Source organism: Vulpes lagopus, chromosome 9, assembly GCF_018345385.1.
Source record: "Vulpes lagopus strain Blue_001 chromosome 9, ASM1834538v1, whole genome shotgun sequence".
NCBI classification, from domain to species: domain Eukaryota; kingdom Metazoa; phylum Chordata; class Mammalia; order Carnivora; family Canidae; genus Vulpes; species Vulpes lagopus.
Genome location: NC_054832.1, coordinates 14,505,078 through 14,521,708, shown reverse-complemented (window position 1 = coordinate 14,521,708; position 16,631 = coordinate 14,505,078). Strand labels below are relative to the sequence as shown.

Genomic DNA, 16,631 nt, shown 5'->3' with positions numbered 1-16,631 from the left:
TTCAAGTTCTTTTTCTGTTTCTTTTTCATAGAGTGACAAACCCTGAGAACTCAGGATATGGCTAACTTTTCTCACATGAGAAACAGTGAGTTCAAATCTCAGTTGTACCAGGGCACCTGGGTGGCTCAGTTGGTTAAGCATTTGCCTTTGGCTCTGGTCATGATCCCAGGGTGCTAGGATGTGTTGGGCTCCCTGCTCAGGAGGGAGGCTGCTTCTCCCTCTTCCTCTATTACTTCGCCCAGCTCATGCTCTCTCTTGTGCACTCTTAAATAAATGAATAAAATCTTTAAAAAAATAACTCAGTTGTACCAAATATTGACTGTGGTGTGACCTTGCACATTCTTTTGTGTTTTTATACCCAATTCGAATGGGTGTGTCCACTAACCAATGTTAGTACTCACCTGACATAATCTGGGTGACTTATAATTTAACTCAATTTGGACGCTGCCTACCTGGAGTGCATCTGATTCCACAGGTGTAGAGATTATTTCTATAAAGCCATCATCACCTTCAGACACAAGTTCAGATTGTTACCTGTTCTTCTGAGCTACAAATCGGGGGTTCTCATGACCCCATCCTTGGGTTTGATTAATTGTTACAGCAGGTCACAGAACTCAGAAACATTTTACTCACTAGATCACCAATTTACTTTGAAAGGATATAACTCAGGAGCAGCCAGAAAAAAGATACATAGGACAAGGTATGTGGGAAGGGGAATGGAACTTCTATACCCTTTCTGGGTACGCCATTCTTCCCACACCTCCAGTGTTCACCAACCTGAGACTCTCTACTCTCAGAACCCCATCCTTTTGGGGTGACTTCATTAACATAACAAAAGACACCTTGATGATTCTTATCACTTAGGAAATCACAAAGGTTTCAGGAGCTCTGTGCCAGAAAAGAGGAGGTAGGCCAAACATATAATTCTTATTGTAAATCACGATATCATAGATATACATGCTTCCTCATATGCAAAATTGGGATAATAAATTACTTCTCACTGGTGTGTGAAGATTATGTGTGATAACATATGTGAGAGTCTTCCGTTGAGAGTAAAGCTCCTTACAAATGTAAGGCTCTAATATTGTCATAATTATTATTCATCATTGTTTCTTTCACATAACCTCGCATTGGGCCTTATATCTCTCAATAAGTGCTCAATACGTGCGGCTGAAATGAATAATAAACCCTCGATAATTAAGCCCAGGTTTCAGTGTTGTAAATGTTGATTGCCAGTGACTGCCATGGAATGTTAAACAAGTCTGTGATTTTGCAGACAAATGAGAATTAAGCAACTCCTGAGACTTTGGGCCCTTCCTTGTTTGTTGCGTGTTCAGTTGGATGGCCTGTTCCTACTAATCCAAATCCAGAATTTTTTATTTTTTATAGATTTGTTCTTTGGAGTCAATGTGGCCCTTGGAACCACTGGTTTGGTATGGTAAAAAGAAGACAACTTTTCGAATTCAAATCCCAGCTCTGGCATATGTTAACTGTGGGACATCAGGCATACTTCTTCTCCTGCCTAAGCCTTAGTTTTCTGATCTGGAAGACAAAGATAAAGATAACAGTCAGAGGCTGATGGGAGAATGGAGATAATATATACAAGGAACCTAACCCAGGTCCTGAGGGCTGCTGGCACTTAATCAATAGGATGTTTATTTTCTCATGGATTTGAGTTAGATGGCTGCACATGTTGCTTAGTTTATATTGCTTTTTCTATCTTCTCTAGTTTTAATGCAGTATTTTATATGATTTTGTTTATCTTCTTCCACTAGCATGTGATTCTCTAGAATTCAGCTGTCTTTCCAGATGCCCTGTGACCTCAATTCTTGATGGGTGTGAGAAAAGTTATTGATTTTCCATTTGTTTAGTCTTTTTCTTGTTGTAAGTCTGGAAGTGATGACTTCCAATCTTTTTTTCTAAAAAAAACCCTTTATTGAGACATGATAATAAACACACAAAAAGCTATACATATTTAATGCATACAAGTGAGTTTGAAGATAAATATATACAATGAAATAATCACAACTAATGGCATAAACATATCCATCGCCTCCAAAAGTTCCCTCCTCCTTCTTTATTATTATTATTATTATTATTATTATTATATCATTTAACATAAGATCTATCTTCTTAGCAATTTTAAAGTATATGATACAATGATGTTAGCCACAGGCACTGTGCTCTACGTGGTTTCTAGGACTCATTCAACTTACATACCTGAAACTTTGTACCCTTTGACCAACATCTCCCCCATTCTTCCCTCCCCCATCCCTTGATAACCACCATTTTACTCTCTGATTCTATGAGTTTGACTATTTAAGATCTCTCACGTAGATGGGATCATGTAGTATTTGTTCCTCTGTGTCTTGGTTTCATTTTTTTGTTTTGTTTTGTTTTTTGTTTTTTACTTAGCACAGTGTCCTCAAGATTCATCCGTGTTGTCACAAATGACAGGATTTCCTTCTCTTTAAAGGCTGAATAATACTACATTGTATGTACCACATTTTCTTTGGCCACTCACCTACTGATAGAGATTGAGGTTATTTCCATGTCTTGACTATTACGAATAATGCTGTAGTAAACATGTGTATACAGATATTTGTGAGGTCCTGATTTCAATTCCTTTGAATATATACCCAGAAGTGAGATTGCTGTTTCATTTGGTAGTTCTGTTTTCAATTTTTTGAGGAAATTCCATACTGTTTTCCATAGAGGCTGCACAAATTTACATCCCCATCAATAGTGGTATAAAGGCTCCCTCTTCCCCACATCCTGGTCAACACTCCTTATCTTTTTGTGTATGTGTTTTCTTTTCTTTCTTTTTTTTTTTAAATAAAAGCCATCCAAATACGTATGAGGTAATATCTCATTGTGGTTTTGGTATATTGTGATTTTGATCTTATTTTCTCCTCAAACTCTGTGCTGTAGAGACTTTCATTTCCAGTGCATAAAAGAAATGGTGCAGGAATGCTTCGGGTGTTTTTAAGTGGCAAATAGATGATTAGCAGATGAGCTGGGCTTCAGTCTCTGGTCTCCGTGACTCCAGGGCCTGTGTTCTTTCCACAGAACCATCACAAAGACTGGAGTCCATGATGACTGTGTTTGTTAAATCCCAAATCATGACATTTATTTTATCAGCAAATTTACGTGTATTAACTGACTAAATGCTCATAAAAATCCTAAGAGTTAGGTAGTGTTATTACATTTGATTTACTGAGAAGGAATCTGGGACACAGAATGTTAACTCATAGACAAGAGCTCCATAGCTAGTTACTGGGTTGGCACACATATTCATGTGGTTTGGCTTCAGTGTCCATGCTCTTAACTGCTACATCATCATACATGGTGTGACATGTAAGAGTGAGCCTCCTGGGACTCTGAACTGGGACATAAAATTTTCAACGGTATCTCAGATAAATACACAGAACAGATACGGGTAAAGGGTGGAGACAAGGGGGTCAATTAATTTTGTTGGCAAATCTTATGAAAAGCCGCACATCTGATGATTGAAAGATAGGTCACAAAAGATTATGCATCCCCAAAAATGTTACTGTTCTGAAGAATTTTGATCAGGGAATAACATGAATTACTTTTTGCAGTTTTGGAAGTTATTTCTGGCATAGAAAGAAGAGATAAAACTAGGTCTTTGCAACAGTTCATAGTTGAACCTACTGGGATATATTGGTCCAAGCAGCTCAGCTTCCTACCATTCTTGCCCCTCCATCTCTTCCAAAGGCTACACTTTATTGAGTAGCAAAACGAAGGCACTGTCATCCCATCAATTGGCCAAGGAAAGAGAAAATCATTCCAGCCTTAAATCTTAGTCACTGTTTTGACGGCTGTTATACAGAAAGCTGACATCCCTATTGAGTTATCTGCTTTGACATCTCACTCACTAGTTTTTGAGACATTTTAATTATCTCCAGGATGCCATTAGAATGCATGAATAGAATCATAAGTTCTTCAAATTCCAGAATGCTCGTTTCATGGATGTTATTCTTGACAACGTGAGTTACCTTATGTTCTTGCTTCTGCACATTGTTGAACACCTTGGTGTTGGTTCTCCTTGTGGCCATCCTTCCTTCTGATTAACCTGAGTCATTTGATAATCTGCAAATCAGTCCCCTTGACTACCAGCATATTCTTCCTAATCATTAACCAACATGTGGAATAACCATCTCTCCCTTTGCAAGGTTAGTGACAAAACATTTATTTCTAACTCTTAATCTTGCTTAAAAGCAGGATAGGACTTTTTTCTTTTGCACAATTTCCAACGATAATATTTCCTAGAAGCTCTTGGTGAAGGACTTACCAGAAGTCATCTAGATTAGGAAATTAGAAACCATCTCAGAAGGACAGGACTTTAGATATGGTGTCTGAGCATGGGAACATGATGGGTTCCTAATGGAATTGTTTGGGAACATTCATAAAGAACAGAGCTCAGAGATGACAATAATTATCAATGTGAGTAAATATGTTAGTACCTGTTGTGCGATGAATGTGTGCAATTTATTTGTATCAGATCGTTTGATTCTCTATAAAGACAATAGTCTTCACTTTAAATTTTAAATGAGAAAACTGAGACCCAGAGAGATTGTATAATGTACACAAGATTAATAACTTAAAAAGCTGGAATTTGAACCCAGACCTTTAGTACTAAAGACTGTTTGATGGTGTGAGCATAAATGAAATGTTGCCTGAAGGATGGAAACAGAAGAATTTTCTGGAATATATAGGTTCTTTATCGAAAGCCTACCTGATAGAAGTCTCAGGCATTTGCACTTAGGAGACAGGCCATGCCTTACAATGGGAAGAATATAATTTACAGACTTTGATGTTCATATTTTACATGACTGAACAATGACACTGAAGAAACCGTTAAGATATACTTATTATTTTCTTGAGCTGCCAGTGCTTAGAATATCTAAGATATACCAGTCTGAGCCTCCTTTTACTCTTCTCATTGTTTTAAGGAATCTGAACTAGCTAGGATGGGTCAACTGGAGTTCCCAATGTTTTCTTCAGTGCAGGAATAATTCTTTCTAAATTTAGGGCTCCCCTGATTCCATCTGGTTTTGAGAATGGCCATCCAAATACTACTTTTGTTGTGATGGTTCAAACTAAGGTTCTCAATATGCATTTTTATTATGTTCCTAGACCTCACTTTATTAGTGTGGGCACAGTCAGCTCTCTAGGCTCACCATTAGGTGAGACATCTATGGAGTCAACTTTTGGTTAGTACTTGCTGGGTGCTAGGCACATTACTAGACTACTCACATACACTATTTCCTTTACTTAAAAATACCAGAAAGAAGAAAGTGTTCTGACTTTTTCAGGTAAAGAAACTGTTATTTAGAGTAGTTAAGTAACTTCTTGATGGTCATATAGTTCTTAAGGGATGAGAGAAAGATTTGATCCCAGGTTTAGCTGACACTCTTTATTACACTTCTTGGTATGTTGTTTATTTCAGTTTTCCATTAGTCTCTAGAAGGGTTATTTTACTCCTTTTCTTAATTTTCTTTCCTTCTGTCTTACTCTCTCTAACCCTCCCTCTCTTTCTCTCCTCTCATCTTTTCTTCCTATCTACTCTCTCTTTTTTCTTCCCCTCCCTCCCTCTCTTCCTTTCTTTCTTCCTGCCTTCTTTTCTTCCCTTCCTCCCACCTTTCCTTCTTCTTTCTACTCTCTCTTTTCTTCTCTCTCTTTTCTTTCTCTCCATCCCTCTCTTGCTGTCCTCCTTATTTTTTCTTTTTATTAAGTAAAAGGTGCAAGAAAGACGGAGTCCTTTTAACAGAAACTTCTTGGATCTTTTCACGTCTTTATTATATTCTCAGTTACTCTTTCAAATGAATATGTATTAAAATAGCAACTTGCACAAATGTCACCTGATGCCATCTCTCTGCTTGCTATAACTTTCCCAAGGAAAATTAAATTTGATGAGTTTTTGTTTCATTGTTTTGGCTTGAATTTATAGACGCTACTTCAAAGGAGTTTGGTCAGTCCTCAGAATGGCCTTGTCTGAGGCACACAGCTGGGGAGGTTGACCTTGGAGACTTACTGCTTATTATTGAATCAATGAGTGCTTGAAACTGTGGGAGATTTTAGAAATCACTTTTAAAAATGGAGTCAGAAGCTCAGAAGATGAAGTCAGTTTCTTTATTTGAAAATGGGGATATTAATAACATCTACCTAATAAATGATTATGAGCATTAAATTCCTATTTGTGAAGTGTATAGAATTGTGACCAGCACATGATAATCACTATAGAGTGTTTGAAAAATAAAAATAATTTGTCTAAGGTCACAGAGTGAAAAAAGTCGCCATAGTTTCTGAATAAATATACCTGGGTTCTTTTTTTTTTCTTCAAAGATTCTATTTATTCATGAGAGACACAGAGAGAGAGGCAGAGACAGGCAGAGGGAGAAGCAGGCCCCCGCAGGGAGCCCGACACAGGATTCAATCACTGGACCTGGGATCATGCTCTGAGCCAAAGGCAGACGCTCAACTGCTGAGCCACTCAGAAGTACCAATATACCTGGGTTCTAATTCCCCTGCATGACTTTGGGCAAGTCATCTCACCACTTGGAAGGGCAGTTGCTCAACCTTGAAAACATGTCTGATGTCTTGACTTCATAGCATTCTTGTGAGAGTTGAATGAGCTAACACAGGCAGAGTACACAGCCCTGATGGGATCCCAGCCGGTGAGAACTAGCTTTAGACCCAAAGTCAGAAGCAGTAACCATGATCTCCTGACAAACCCAATGCTCTTTATAAATCTTGAAATACTTCATGATTGCAAAGAACAGTTATTTCATGTCTGTAATATAATCATTTCTTCTAGTGCTTGGGGGTGGAATGTTTAATGTCCCTTAAGCCAACCCAAGAAAATCTATCTAATTTGAAAAAGAAACATATTCCAAACACTTTTCTTCCTGTTGGCATCATCATTGGTTAACACATTGTCTTTGGCTGAGCTTCATTTATATTCTCTAAAAACCGTAAGGGGAGATAACCTTAAATCTCTGTTTTTATTTGGAAGAAGATATTCTAAGCATTGCATTTCTTTATCTCTTATTTTGATTTGATTCTTTTGGTTTACTTCACTAGGCCAAGAATCACTCAGATGTCAAATCTGATTCTAACTCAGTCATAACCAGCTGAATGGCCTTGAGCTGGTCACTTGTAAAGTTCTTTGACATGTAATAACTTTTATTTCCCTGATTTATTTTTTTTTTGGAAAAAGAAATTATTTATTTATTTACTTACTTTTAATTTTAGAATTAATTTCAATTTTTAATTTTGACTTTATATTTACAGAATTAAGAAGATAGCACAGAGTTTCTACATACTCTTCACCCATTCCCCTGATCATGAGCATCCTATATTATTATGGTACATTTATTATAATGAATAAATGAATACAGATACATTGTCATTAGCTGAAGTTAATGTGTTATAAAAGTTACGTTGGTTTTCACATATTGAATCAGTATTGCATACCTGCAATGAATCCCACTTGGACATCGCATATACTTTTTTCTCATACAGTTTTTGTAGTCTATTAGCCACCTGCATTTTCCAGTTTTGTCTTTTCCTGCTTGCCAATATGAACAGTGATCTGACCAGGCAACACCATTGTCTATTATATGTGACATTTTGTTCAAATCCTACCCCTTCTTGTAGATTATCTTTATTTTGTTCTCTCTCTTCCATCCAGACCCTCTAAATCTACTCCTCAATCTCTACCTCTTCTGTCTCTCTTAAAGGTTGTATTTCTCTATGCGGCATTTGAATTGGTATGGCTGGGTAGATTTCTGGAAATAAGGTTCCTATGATTTTTGTTTGTTTGTTTAATATCTCATCTTATTACAGAGAGGATTTAAAGCATTATCCTTAGCTACCTTGAACTCAATAAGGTCAGAACCAATTAATGCCTGAGTGGATAATGACAGTGGGACAAAGAAAAAATTAGGGTGGAAAAGATGAGGTGAAGCCAGAGGTGAGATGATAAAATTCTTACTTTTTTCTTATTCTTTAGAAAATGTGGCACATTGTTATAAAGTTTTCCAGTTTTCAGAGTACCTTGCCACATCTTATTTTGTTGTATGTTAGTATTTTAATTCAAAAATTTTTTTGGGGGGGGCAGGGTAGAAAACCTAGATTCAAAGAGTGTAGGAGGGGGTGAATAATAGAACAAAGAAAGTAATCTCACTGTGTGAAAGTTCCGAGTCATTTCACAATAGGGTTATAGAAGCTTTGTGAGGGGCCATGTTTTTTAGTTGTTTTGTTTTCCATATTTTGCTCACTCGAAATTAGGCACCTGTTATGGCCAAGCACATGCACATTGATTTGAATGCTATCTCATTTTGCCTCCAAGTCTGTAAACAATGTGGCAAGGTGGGTTAATGAGAATTTAATGTAGCAGAATAGGAAGACCCAAACTTGTGTTTTGTATCCTGTTGCTTTGAAGAAGTAGTTTTTCAGCCTTGGGGATATAAGACTAACTCATGCATTTTTACACTGATCTGATTCCCATAAAAGACAAAATTTGCTACTTTTAATTCTTGGACCTAAAATAGTTTATAGATCCTAGTTAACCATTCTGTGTCCCTGTTAAGGAAAAGTGTGAAGAACAAGTGGACAGTGGTCTTAGCATTAAAAGTAAGGGCTCCTTTGCTTGGTGGGTTAAGAGGAGATTAAGGGAACTTTCCTGAGACTGGAAAGAATAATTGCACTTTCAGTTTCTTTAGATAAGTGAGAACCTTAGTAGTACACAGGGAGTGTCAGGTCTTAAAAGAATGGGAGTTCACGACCCAGCCTGGGAGCCACAGAGTGTCTATGGGAAGACCTGGTGACTCCCTGGCTGGTGTGAATGGGGAGAACCTACATTATGTGGCCAGTTGGGTAATGGTCAACACTATGAGGGGTCTGATGAAAAGGCTACTTCCTAACTTTTGAATAATCTTGAGAACTTCTAGCGTGTTGTAAGGTCATAAAAATCACCAATTAATGAAGGTAAGTGAGAATTTGAAAGAGAATAATTTGATCTGCAAATATAGAGAAATTGGATCTTTCTTGTACCTGGGGTGTTGAGGTGCAATCTATACCTATTACACCAGCTAAGTGCTAAATACACCAAGTACCACATCTGTAAGAAATATGTCCTTGTCTCCTGAGTAGGCAACATAGCATAACTTTTCATATTCAGCTGTCCCTTTTAATAACCCAGAAAACTTGCTCAAGATACAGAAATATGGGCTCCATCTTGGATGTATTGAATCAGGATATTGGAGTTCGAATGGGATGTGAATAACTGTAGTTTTTTCTACTGTCAGCCCTACTCTCCTCTGTGGACTGCTAGTTGAAAATTCTTGGTCAGCAATAAAAACATGGGCTTTGGGTTCAGGCAGGTCAGGATTTAAATTGAATCTCAGCCACTCAGACAAGTTATCTAAATTCTGTGAGCTACAGGATTTTATGTGTACAATAAGGATTAAAAATATCTAACTTTCATGTATATGGAGAGATTAAATGGGATACTATATCTAGAGTTTTCACTTCAGTATGCAGTGAAATTTATCATTCAGTAAATATTTATGCATCCCTCACTCATAATTTTTCTGCTTGATTTCAGGACATTGTTCCATTTAGGTAGCCAGGGGTTCTTGGATTTTCTGACTTAGTCTACCTCTTTGATGTCTAATCTGAAAGCTCTTCTTTTTTTTTTTTAATTTTTTTATATTTATTTACTTATGATAGTCATAGAGAGAGAGATAGAGAGGCAGAGACATAGGCAGAGGGAGAAGCAGGCTCCATGCACCGGGAGCCCGACGTGGGATTCGATCCTGGGTCTCCAGGATCGCGCCCTGGGCCAAAGGCAGGCGCTAAACCGCTGCGCCACCCAGGGATCCCTGAAAGCTCTTCTTCATCATAAACCTACCCATGGCTTCATCTGCAATTGTTCTAGGTACTGACTGGCAGGTCAGAACACTGAGAATGTCACATTTGAAATGACTGTGTGTCTTAATCTTCTCTCCCCTAGAAGCCATCTTGGAGTTAGCACAACTGAAGATAATTAACAGATTGCTTTCTCGGAGTTTGAATCTTTTCTGACAGCTTGATATGAAAAGGTCTCCTTTGTGTTGTCCAGGAGTGATATTGCAGACAGATGTAGCCATTAATCAGTTCTAGTCAGGAAGGAAATGTCTATTCTGATTGTGTTAATACCTGGTCCAATGATGGCAGATGAGTTGCTCAGTTTTCAAGGATATATGGAATGGTAGTTTTCAAAATGGAAAGAATTTGGAGTTCGTGTTGGAAGATATGAGCTTGAGTCCTTTCTTTCTTCCCACCCTCCCATCCTCCTTTCTTCTTTTCTCCCCTCCCACTCTTTCTTTCTTCCTTCCTTTCTTCTTTTAATGGATTTAGATAATAAAAATCACTGCCCTTTACATCACTTTCTGTAAGATGGAAATGACAACCCCTGACTAGACTGTCTCTCAAGGGCTTTTATGAGGATTAAATGCGATACATAAGGCCTCATTTCGTAAACTATAAATTCAGATGAAAAAACAAATACAGTTTTTATTTTTCATGTTAATGTCTTAGATGACTCTGGAATGAGAGTGTATAAGAAAAGGAAAGAAATGTTTTCCCATTTAATGATTATTCATTCATACAATCATTTATCATTAAGCAAATATTGAGAAGCTACAATAGAATGTAGCCTACTAAACCTTCACACTTGTACTATTTCATTTAATGTTTACATCAACCTTGAAAGGTAGTTATTATTGCCTTCATTTGGGAATCTGAGATCCAAAAAGGAAGAGTAATTAGACGAAGGTCACACAGCTAGTGACAAGGTTGAGATGGTAGACTGGGTTTTTCCGACCATAAATAAGATAAGGTAGTAAACAAGCTTGAAGATAAGTGATTTTTAAAAGGTATTAAAAACTCAAGGTGCTCTGGGTGTCTCAGTAGGATCCCTTATTGAATAATAAGGATCTTTTTTTCGGCTCTCATCACTTCTGCACATTTCTATCTGCTAAAATTGGATCTTTTTTAACCCTTGCCCTAAACCTATGAAGTCATGCAGACCTAGTTTAGATTCGTGCTTGACACGATGGTAATTTAGACTCTTCTGTCAGTTACAGCCCACCCACTACTCACTAAGTAGAACAAAATGTGGATCTGGTGAGGATGGTGACAGAGACACCTACGATACTGGGGCGTCCGCTAATGATTCCATCAGTTTCTCTCAGTCTCAGAATGGCAGAGGCAGAAACAGCTAGGTTTTCAAGACAAACATCACAGGATAATTATGATTTCACACTGTGAATTTAAAATAACAACTTAGGCCCCAACCATGACCTGCTTAACTGCAGAAGCCAAGTCACTCTATTTTCTTCTTTCTCTAGTCCCCTGCATGTCTCCTGGTGGGGGGAGGGGGGAGGAGGTTCTCCCATGAACTTATGACAATCTAGGTCTTGACTCACAGTTGGAATCTGCCTTCAGTTTCTACTCTCACTACTTCCTTTGGGCCACCCCTCCTATCACCCTGCTTCTCTTCTTCTAAGCTCTTAGCTTCATCCCCCTTTGGGCTTTTGACTGGAACACTGTTGTAGCTTCTCTATGTGGGGACTACATGGTTCCTGCTTCCAAAGTTCTGTTTCCTTTTAATGAGCATTTAATGAGTGAATCCATTCATCCAAGACTCCACTGGTTTTGTATCTAAGAGAGCCATGCCTGGTTTCTTGGAATTATCATGGGATGGAGGAAAGTAAAATAAAGCAATGGATTCCATCATTTAATTTTGTCCTCATAGATTACACCTGCTGAGAAGGGTTCCATGGTCTTGCTGCTTGGGTTTTGTCATCATTTGGTTTATGTGAAGCTTTTTTTTTTAACCAGTCACAGAGGCTTGATTGTGACTGCTTCAAGAAATACTCTCCATATTGTATCCAGAAGCATTATTTCCTACTTTAACTAAGTTCCAATATGGGCTTCTGTTCCTGAGGTGTCAAACCTTCTTCTCCTTTTCTCTTGAAATTTTACATGGTGACCATAAATAACACTAAACAGTTTAGATCTTGAAAATACACCAACTCACGCTATTTTATTTAGGAGGTTACATTTGGGGTCATCAGGCAAGATAGAGTGAGTATCCTTTGAGCTATCAATAATTGGGGAGGAAATAAAGTAGACCTTGGAACTAAAATGTAAGCTATATTAAGGCAGGGATTATTTTCTGTTCACTTGAATTACTAGTGTCTAAAATAGTGCCTGGCTAATACAAGGTGCTCAATAAATGTCTCTTGAATGAATGTCGAATAAATGGGGAATTATCAAAGGGAAGAGGGAGAGTAATTATTATCTTAGGGACCAAATAAGGAAGTATGGGAAGCTGGATATCAGTCCTGGGTTCTGGGGTAGTTGGGAAGGTAGGAGGAAGGTAGATCAGTTGCCCTTGACCTCATGGAGACAGGCAAGGATGAGCTCAACAACTTTCAGCTAAGTGCAGTAGCAGAGTGAATAAAAATGACAGCCTCAATGTGGTGGAGCCCCAGATTCTCAGGGACAAATCTTTATTTATTCTTGCTTTGCTAAGAAATGGCCAAAGGAAATGGGACTGACTTTTTGGAGTGGAATAAAGTAGTATTACACCTGTCTCCACATCTTAGTGGAGATCTAGTACTAGGTACATTCTGTGTCTGATGGAATCCTTTGTAATCTTGTCCACCTCTCCTTGGAAGAGTCTCACAAGAATATCCATGAGTGCATGATGTGGGCCTTAAGAACTTGACCTGTGGCATTGGACTCAAGGCCACTCATTATCTCATGTAACCCTGGCAGATTACAGCTTGGAGAGAGAATGGCTTGCTCCCTGGAATGGTATATCTTCCTCTCAAACCATTGTTTATGGGCATGTCTCAGTCACTGCTGCAGACAGACATTGTTGAACTATGTGAAGGATGCTATGGAACAGTGAATGTAACAATAGCTAAGGAGAAAAGGGTGTCCTGGCACACTGGACAGCTTGTACATATTTCTTCTCCAACATGATCATAATTCTTTGGACCAAAGCCAACAAAGTGATGCTGACATTCTTGGAGGGGCAGAAAGAAAAGAAAGGAAAGAAAGGCATTTTTTGCAATATAGGTAGATGCTATATAATCTCAAAATCATTCATTGTTAATGTTAAAATCGTCTGCCATTCTATGTCACATTCCCAGTATTGAACATAGCTTAGGTTTTCTTCCTGCCCCAGAGACCCACTGGCATTCACTCAAATCATTGGATACAAGAGATAGTTGGGGTAGAGCATTAGGGATATGGTTAATGGCTCCATAGGCAGTATCCTCATTTGCATACTGTATGCAATTATGTGCTTCAACCCATGTAGTGGTTAAATCTGTGAATCAAGAAAAAGTGATAGCCCCTCACTTCTTCAGTGGAGGAGACAGAGGCTTGGGAAGGCTGGGTGACTTGTTTGGGTTCATGCAATGTTTCCAAGGCAGGATCTGAGCCCAGGTTTTTCTGACTCAAATCCAGTGCTCCTTCATCTACTTGAGCTGCTCCTTGAGATCAGAGCTAGGTTTCATTAAAGCCATGAAGTTGACTGGATTGTCTCTGGGTTTTCCTCTTATTCCCTGTGGCTCCTAACCTTCTTTCTGGAGCCAGGGCTCTTAAGATACACTTCCCGCTAAGTTATTTGGTTCTCCCATGTAATGGAATAGACAAATGACACAGATTTTGGAACATTTTGTGGCACCACGAGGTCAGCTTCATGGGCCTACAACCTGTACAGTAACCTGGATTCCATGCAGAGGGTTGGCTTCATGATCTGCAGTGAATTAGGTAGCTGATCCTTCTTTCAAGCTTATGACTCTGGTTACACATTTCTTAACTTTTCTAAACCTCAGTTTTCATATCTGTAAATCAGAAACAATGTAGTTATGCATATCTTAAAGTCTTCTTGTGTGGAATAAATCATATATAACAGCAAACTGGCTAATAGAGCTTTTGTGCATGCATGGTCCTCAATAATTCTTAACTTCTTCACATCTAATCCAGGAGAGAAAACTGCTCATTAATATCTTACTTTGTCAGCATTAAAATGTTGGAAATATGCAATATGCATGTGGAGTTTAGTTTGTGGTGGATAAGATAATTATTTTGATTTTGCTATTGTGAGATTAAATAAGAAGTAAAAGGGCTCCTTTTTCACCCAAAGGTACTAGTTCAACCAATATGCAGACTTGGTAAGCAGAGTGATGAGGGAAACACTGTAATAGAAGCAAAGGATAAGAAATCAGTCAATCCTCATTATTGTCAGGTCAGTACGAGGAGCACACATGCTTCTTAGAGCATCACTGAGCTCAGTCAGGTGCAGTTGCTGGCCAAGGGTAAGGTGAGTGGTCAGAAAAAAAAATATAAAGAATGCAGAAATTAAGGTTCAATGATATTTTAAAAACTTTGCATTTGGCACTGTTCTAGCAGGTTCAAATATAATATTTCATTTAATCTTCCTAAGGACCCTGAGAAGTAGATAACATTAGTAGTGTCTTACTGTTGAGGAAACTAAGCTTGTTGAATATTTGCAGCTCTAGAGAACACCCTAGAATGTATAGTGTTTGGAGTCCATTTGGAGTTATTTGAGGACATAGCTAGATGGACAACAAAGATTATCTGGTGGCAAATGGGTTTCATCTCATGATGTACATCTAATTCTTTGGTAAGGCTGTATTAAGAAGGGTTCTAGAACTCTATGTGGACTGGGTGGGATAGTGTGTCTTTTTTTTTTAAGATTTTATTTATTTATTCATGAGACACACAAAAGAGAGAGAAGCAGAGACATAGGCAGAGGGAGAAGCAGGCTCCCTGCGGGAAGCCTGATATGAGACTCAATCCCGGGACTCCAGAATCATGCCCTGAGCCAAAGGCAGACACTTAGCCTCTGAGCCACCCACGTGTCCCTGGGATAGTGTGTCTTGATCAATTAGCAAAGCTGGCCTTGGCTCTAGAAAAGTGGTGGTGGCATGTAGGTCAGACATTCACTATCTCTGACCTAGTCTCCTCCATTTACAGGAGACATCATGACCAAGAAGTTAATATAGTTACAGTTCACAGGCTAAACTACTGCTTAAACCTACTTTTAATCCTGACATTACTGATGTTTACAGTAAGGCTGTTTTACCAAACAAACAACAAAAAGCAACAAACAAACAAAAATAACAAACCACACACAAAAAGGAATAAATTTATTGACATTACCTGCACCAATAGAAAAAATATTAGAGCTTAGAGGATTGTTTCTAAGATCCATAAAATCATAACAGAAAGAGCATTTCAAACTTTAGTATGTTTCAATAGCTGGTATAAGGCTTTTATTAATTTTTATTTTTAAAAAGGATTTATTTATTTATTTTAGAGAGAAAGAGAGCAAGCATGAGCAGGGGGAGGGGCAGAAGGAGAGGGAGAGAGAGAATATCAAGCAGACTCCCTGCTGAGCACAGAGCCCACCATGGGCTGATCCCAGGACCCTGAGATCATGACCTGAGCTGGAATCAAGAGTCCTTGGCTTAACAGACTGAAACATCTAGGTACTTCCTGTTGGAAGGCTTTTAAAACACAAGTTGCTGGACCCCACCCACAGAATTTCTGTGTCAGTAACTAGGTCTTAGATGGGTCCTGAAAATCTGCATTTTCAACAAGTTCCTAGATGAGGTTGATGTTCTGGTCTGGGACTGTGCTCTGAGGGCTCCCTATTTGTAACTTTTCCTTGACCATTGATCTGATTCCTCTTGAAAAGAATTATGCAATATGCATTTTTTATAAATTTGGTAGAAGCAATCTTCCACTCCCATGGGCTTTGTTATAAATTATGAAAATTATCTCGAAAAATTTTCATTTAGTGGTTGCTTCAGTAGTACGTATACTAAAATTGGATTAGCATGGCTCCTGTGCAAGGATGACATGCAAATTCAGGAAGCTTCCCATATTTTTTGGAACCCTTGTGCACTGTTGGTGGGAATTAAAAATTGTTCAGCCACTAAAGAAAATAGCTATGGAGATTCCTCAAAAATTAAACATAGAAGTACCATATGATCCCGTAATCCCCCTTCTGGGTATATATCCAAAATGATTCAAAGTAGGATCTCAAAGAGATATTTGTATATCCAAGTTCATTGCGGCTTTACTCATGATACCCAAGAGGTAGAAGTAATCCAGATATCCATGGACAGGTGAATGGATAAGGAAAATGGGGTATACACATGCAGTGGAATATTATTCAGTTAAAAAATGGAAATCCTGCCACATGCCGTAACATGGATGGGTCTTAAGGATATTATGTTTAGTGAGATAAGCAGTCACAAAAAGACACATGCAGTCTGATCCCATTTTATGAGGTATCTAAAGTAGTCAAACTCCTAGAAATAGAAAATAAGAGGGTTTCTAGGGGGTAGACAGGGGAGGAAATAGGAAATCAGTGTTCAATGGATATAGAGTTCCGTTTGCAGGATGAAAAAGTTTTAGAGATCTGTTGCAAAGCAATGTAAATATATCTAACAGTACTGACCTGTTCATTTACAAATGGTTAATGATGGTAAATTTTATATGTATATTTT

General features: G+C 38.2%; 1 pseudogene; it reads left to right on the top strand.

Moving 5' to 3' along the window:
• The first annotated feature begins 15,920 nt into the window (after positions 1-15,920).
• LOC121499189 lies at positions 15,921-16,008 on the top strand (annotated as a pseudogene).
• Positions 16,009-16,631: the final 623 nt, after the last annotated feature.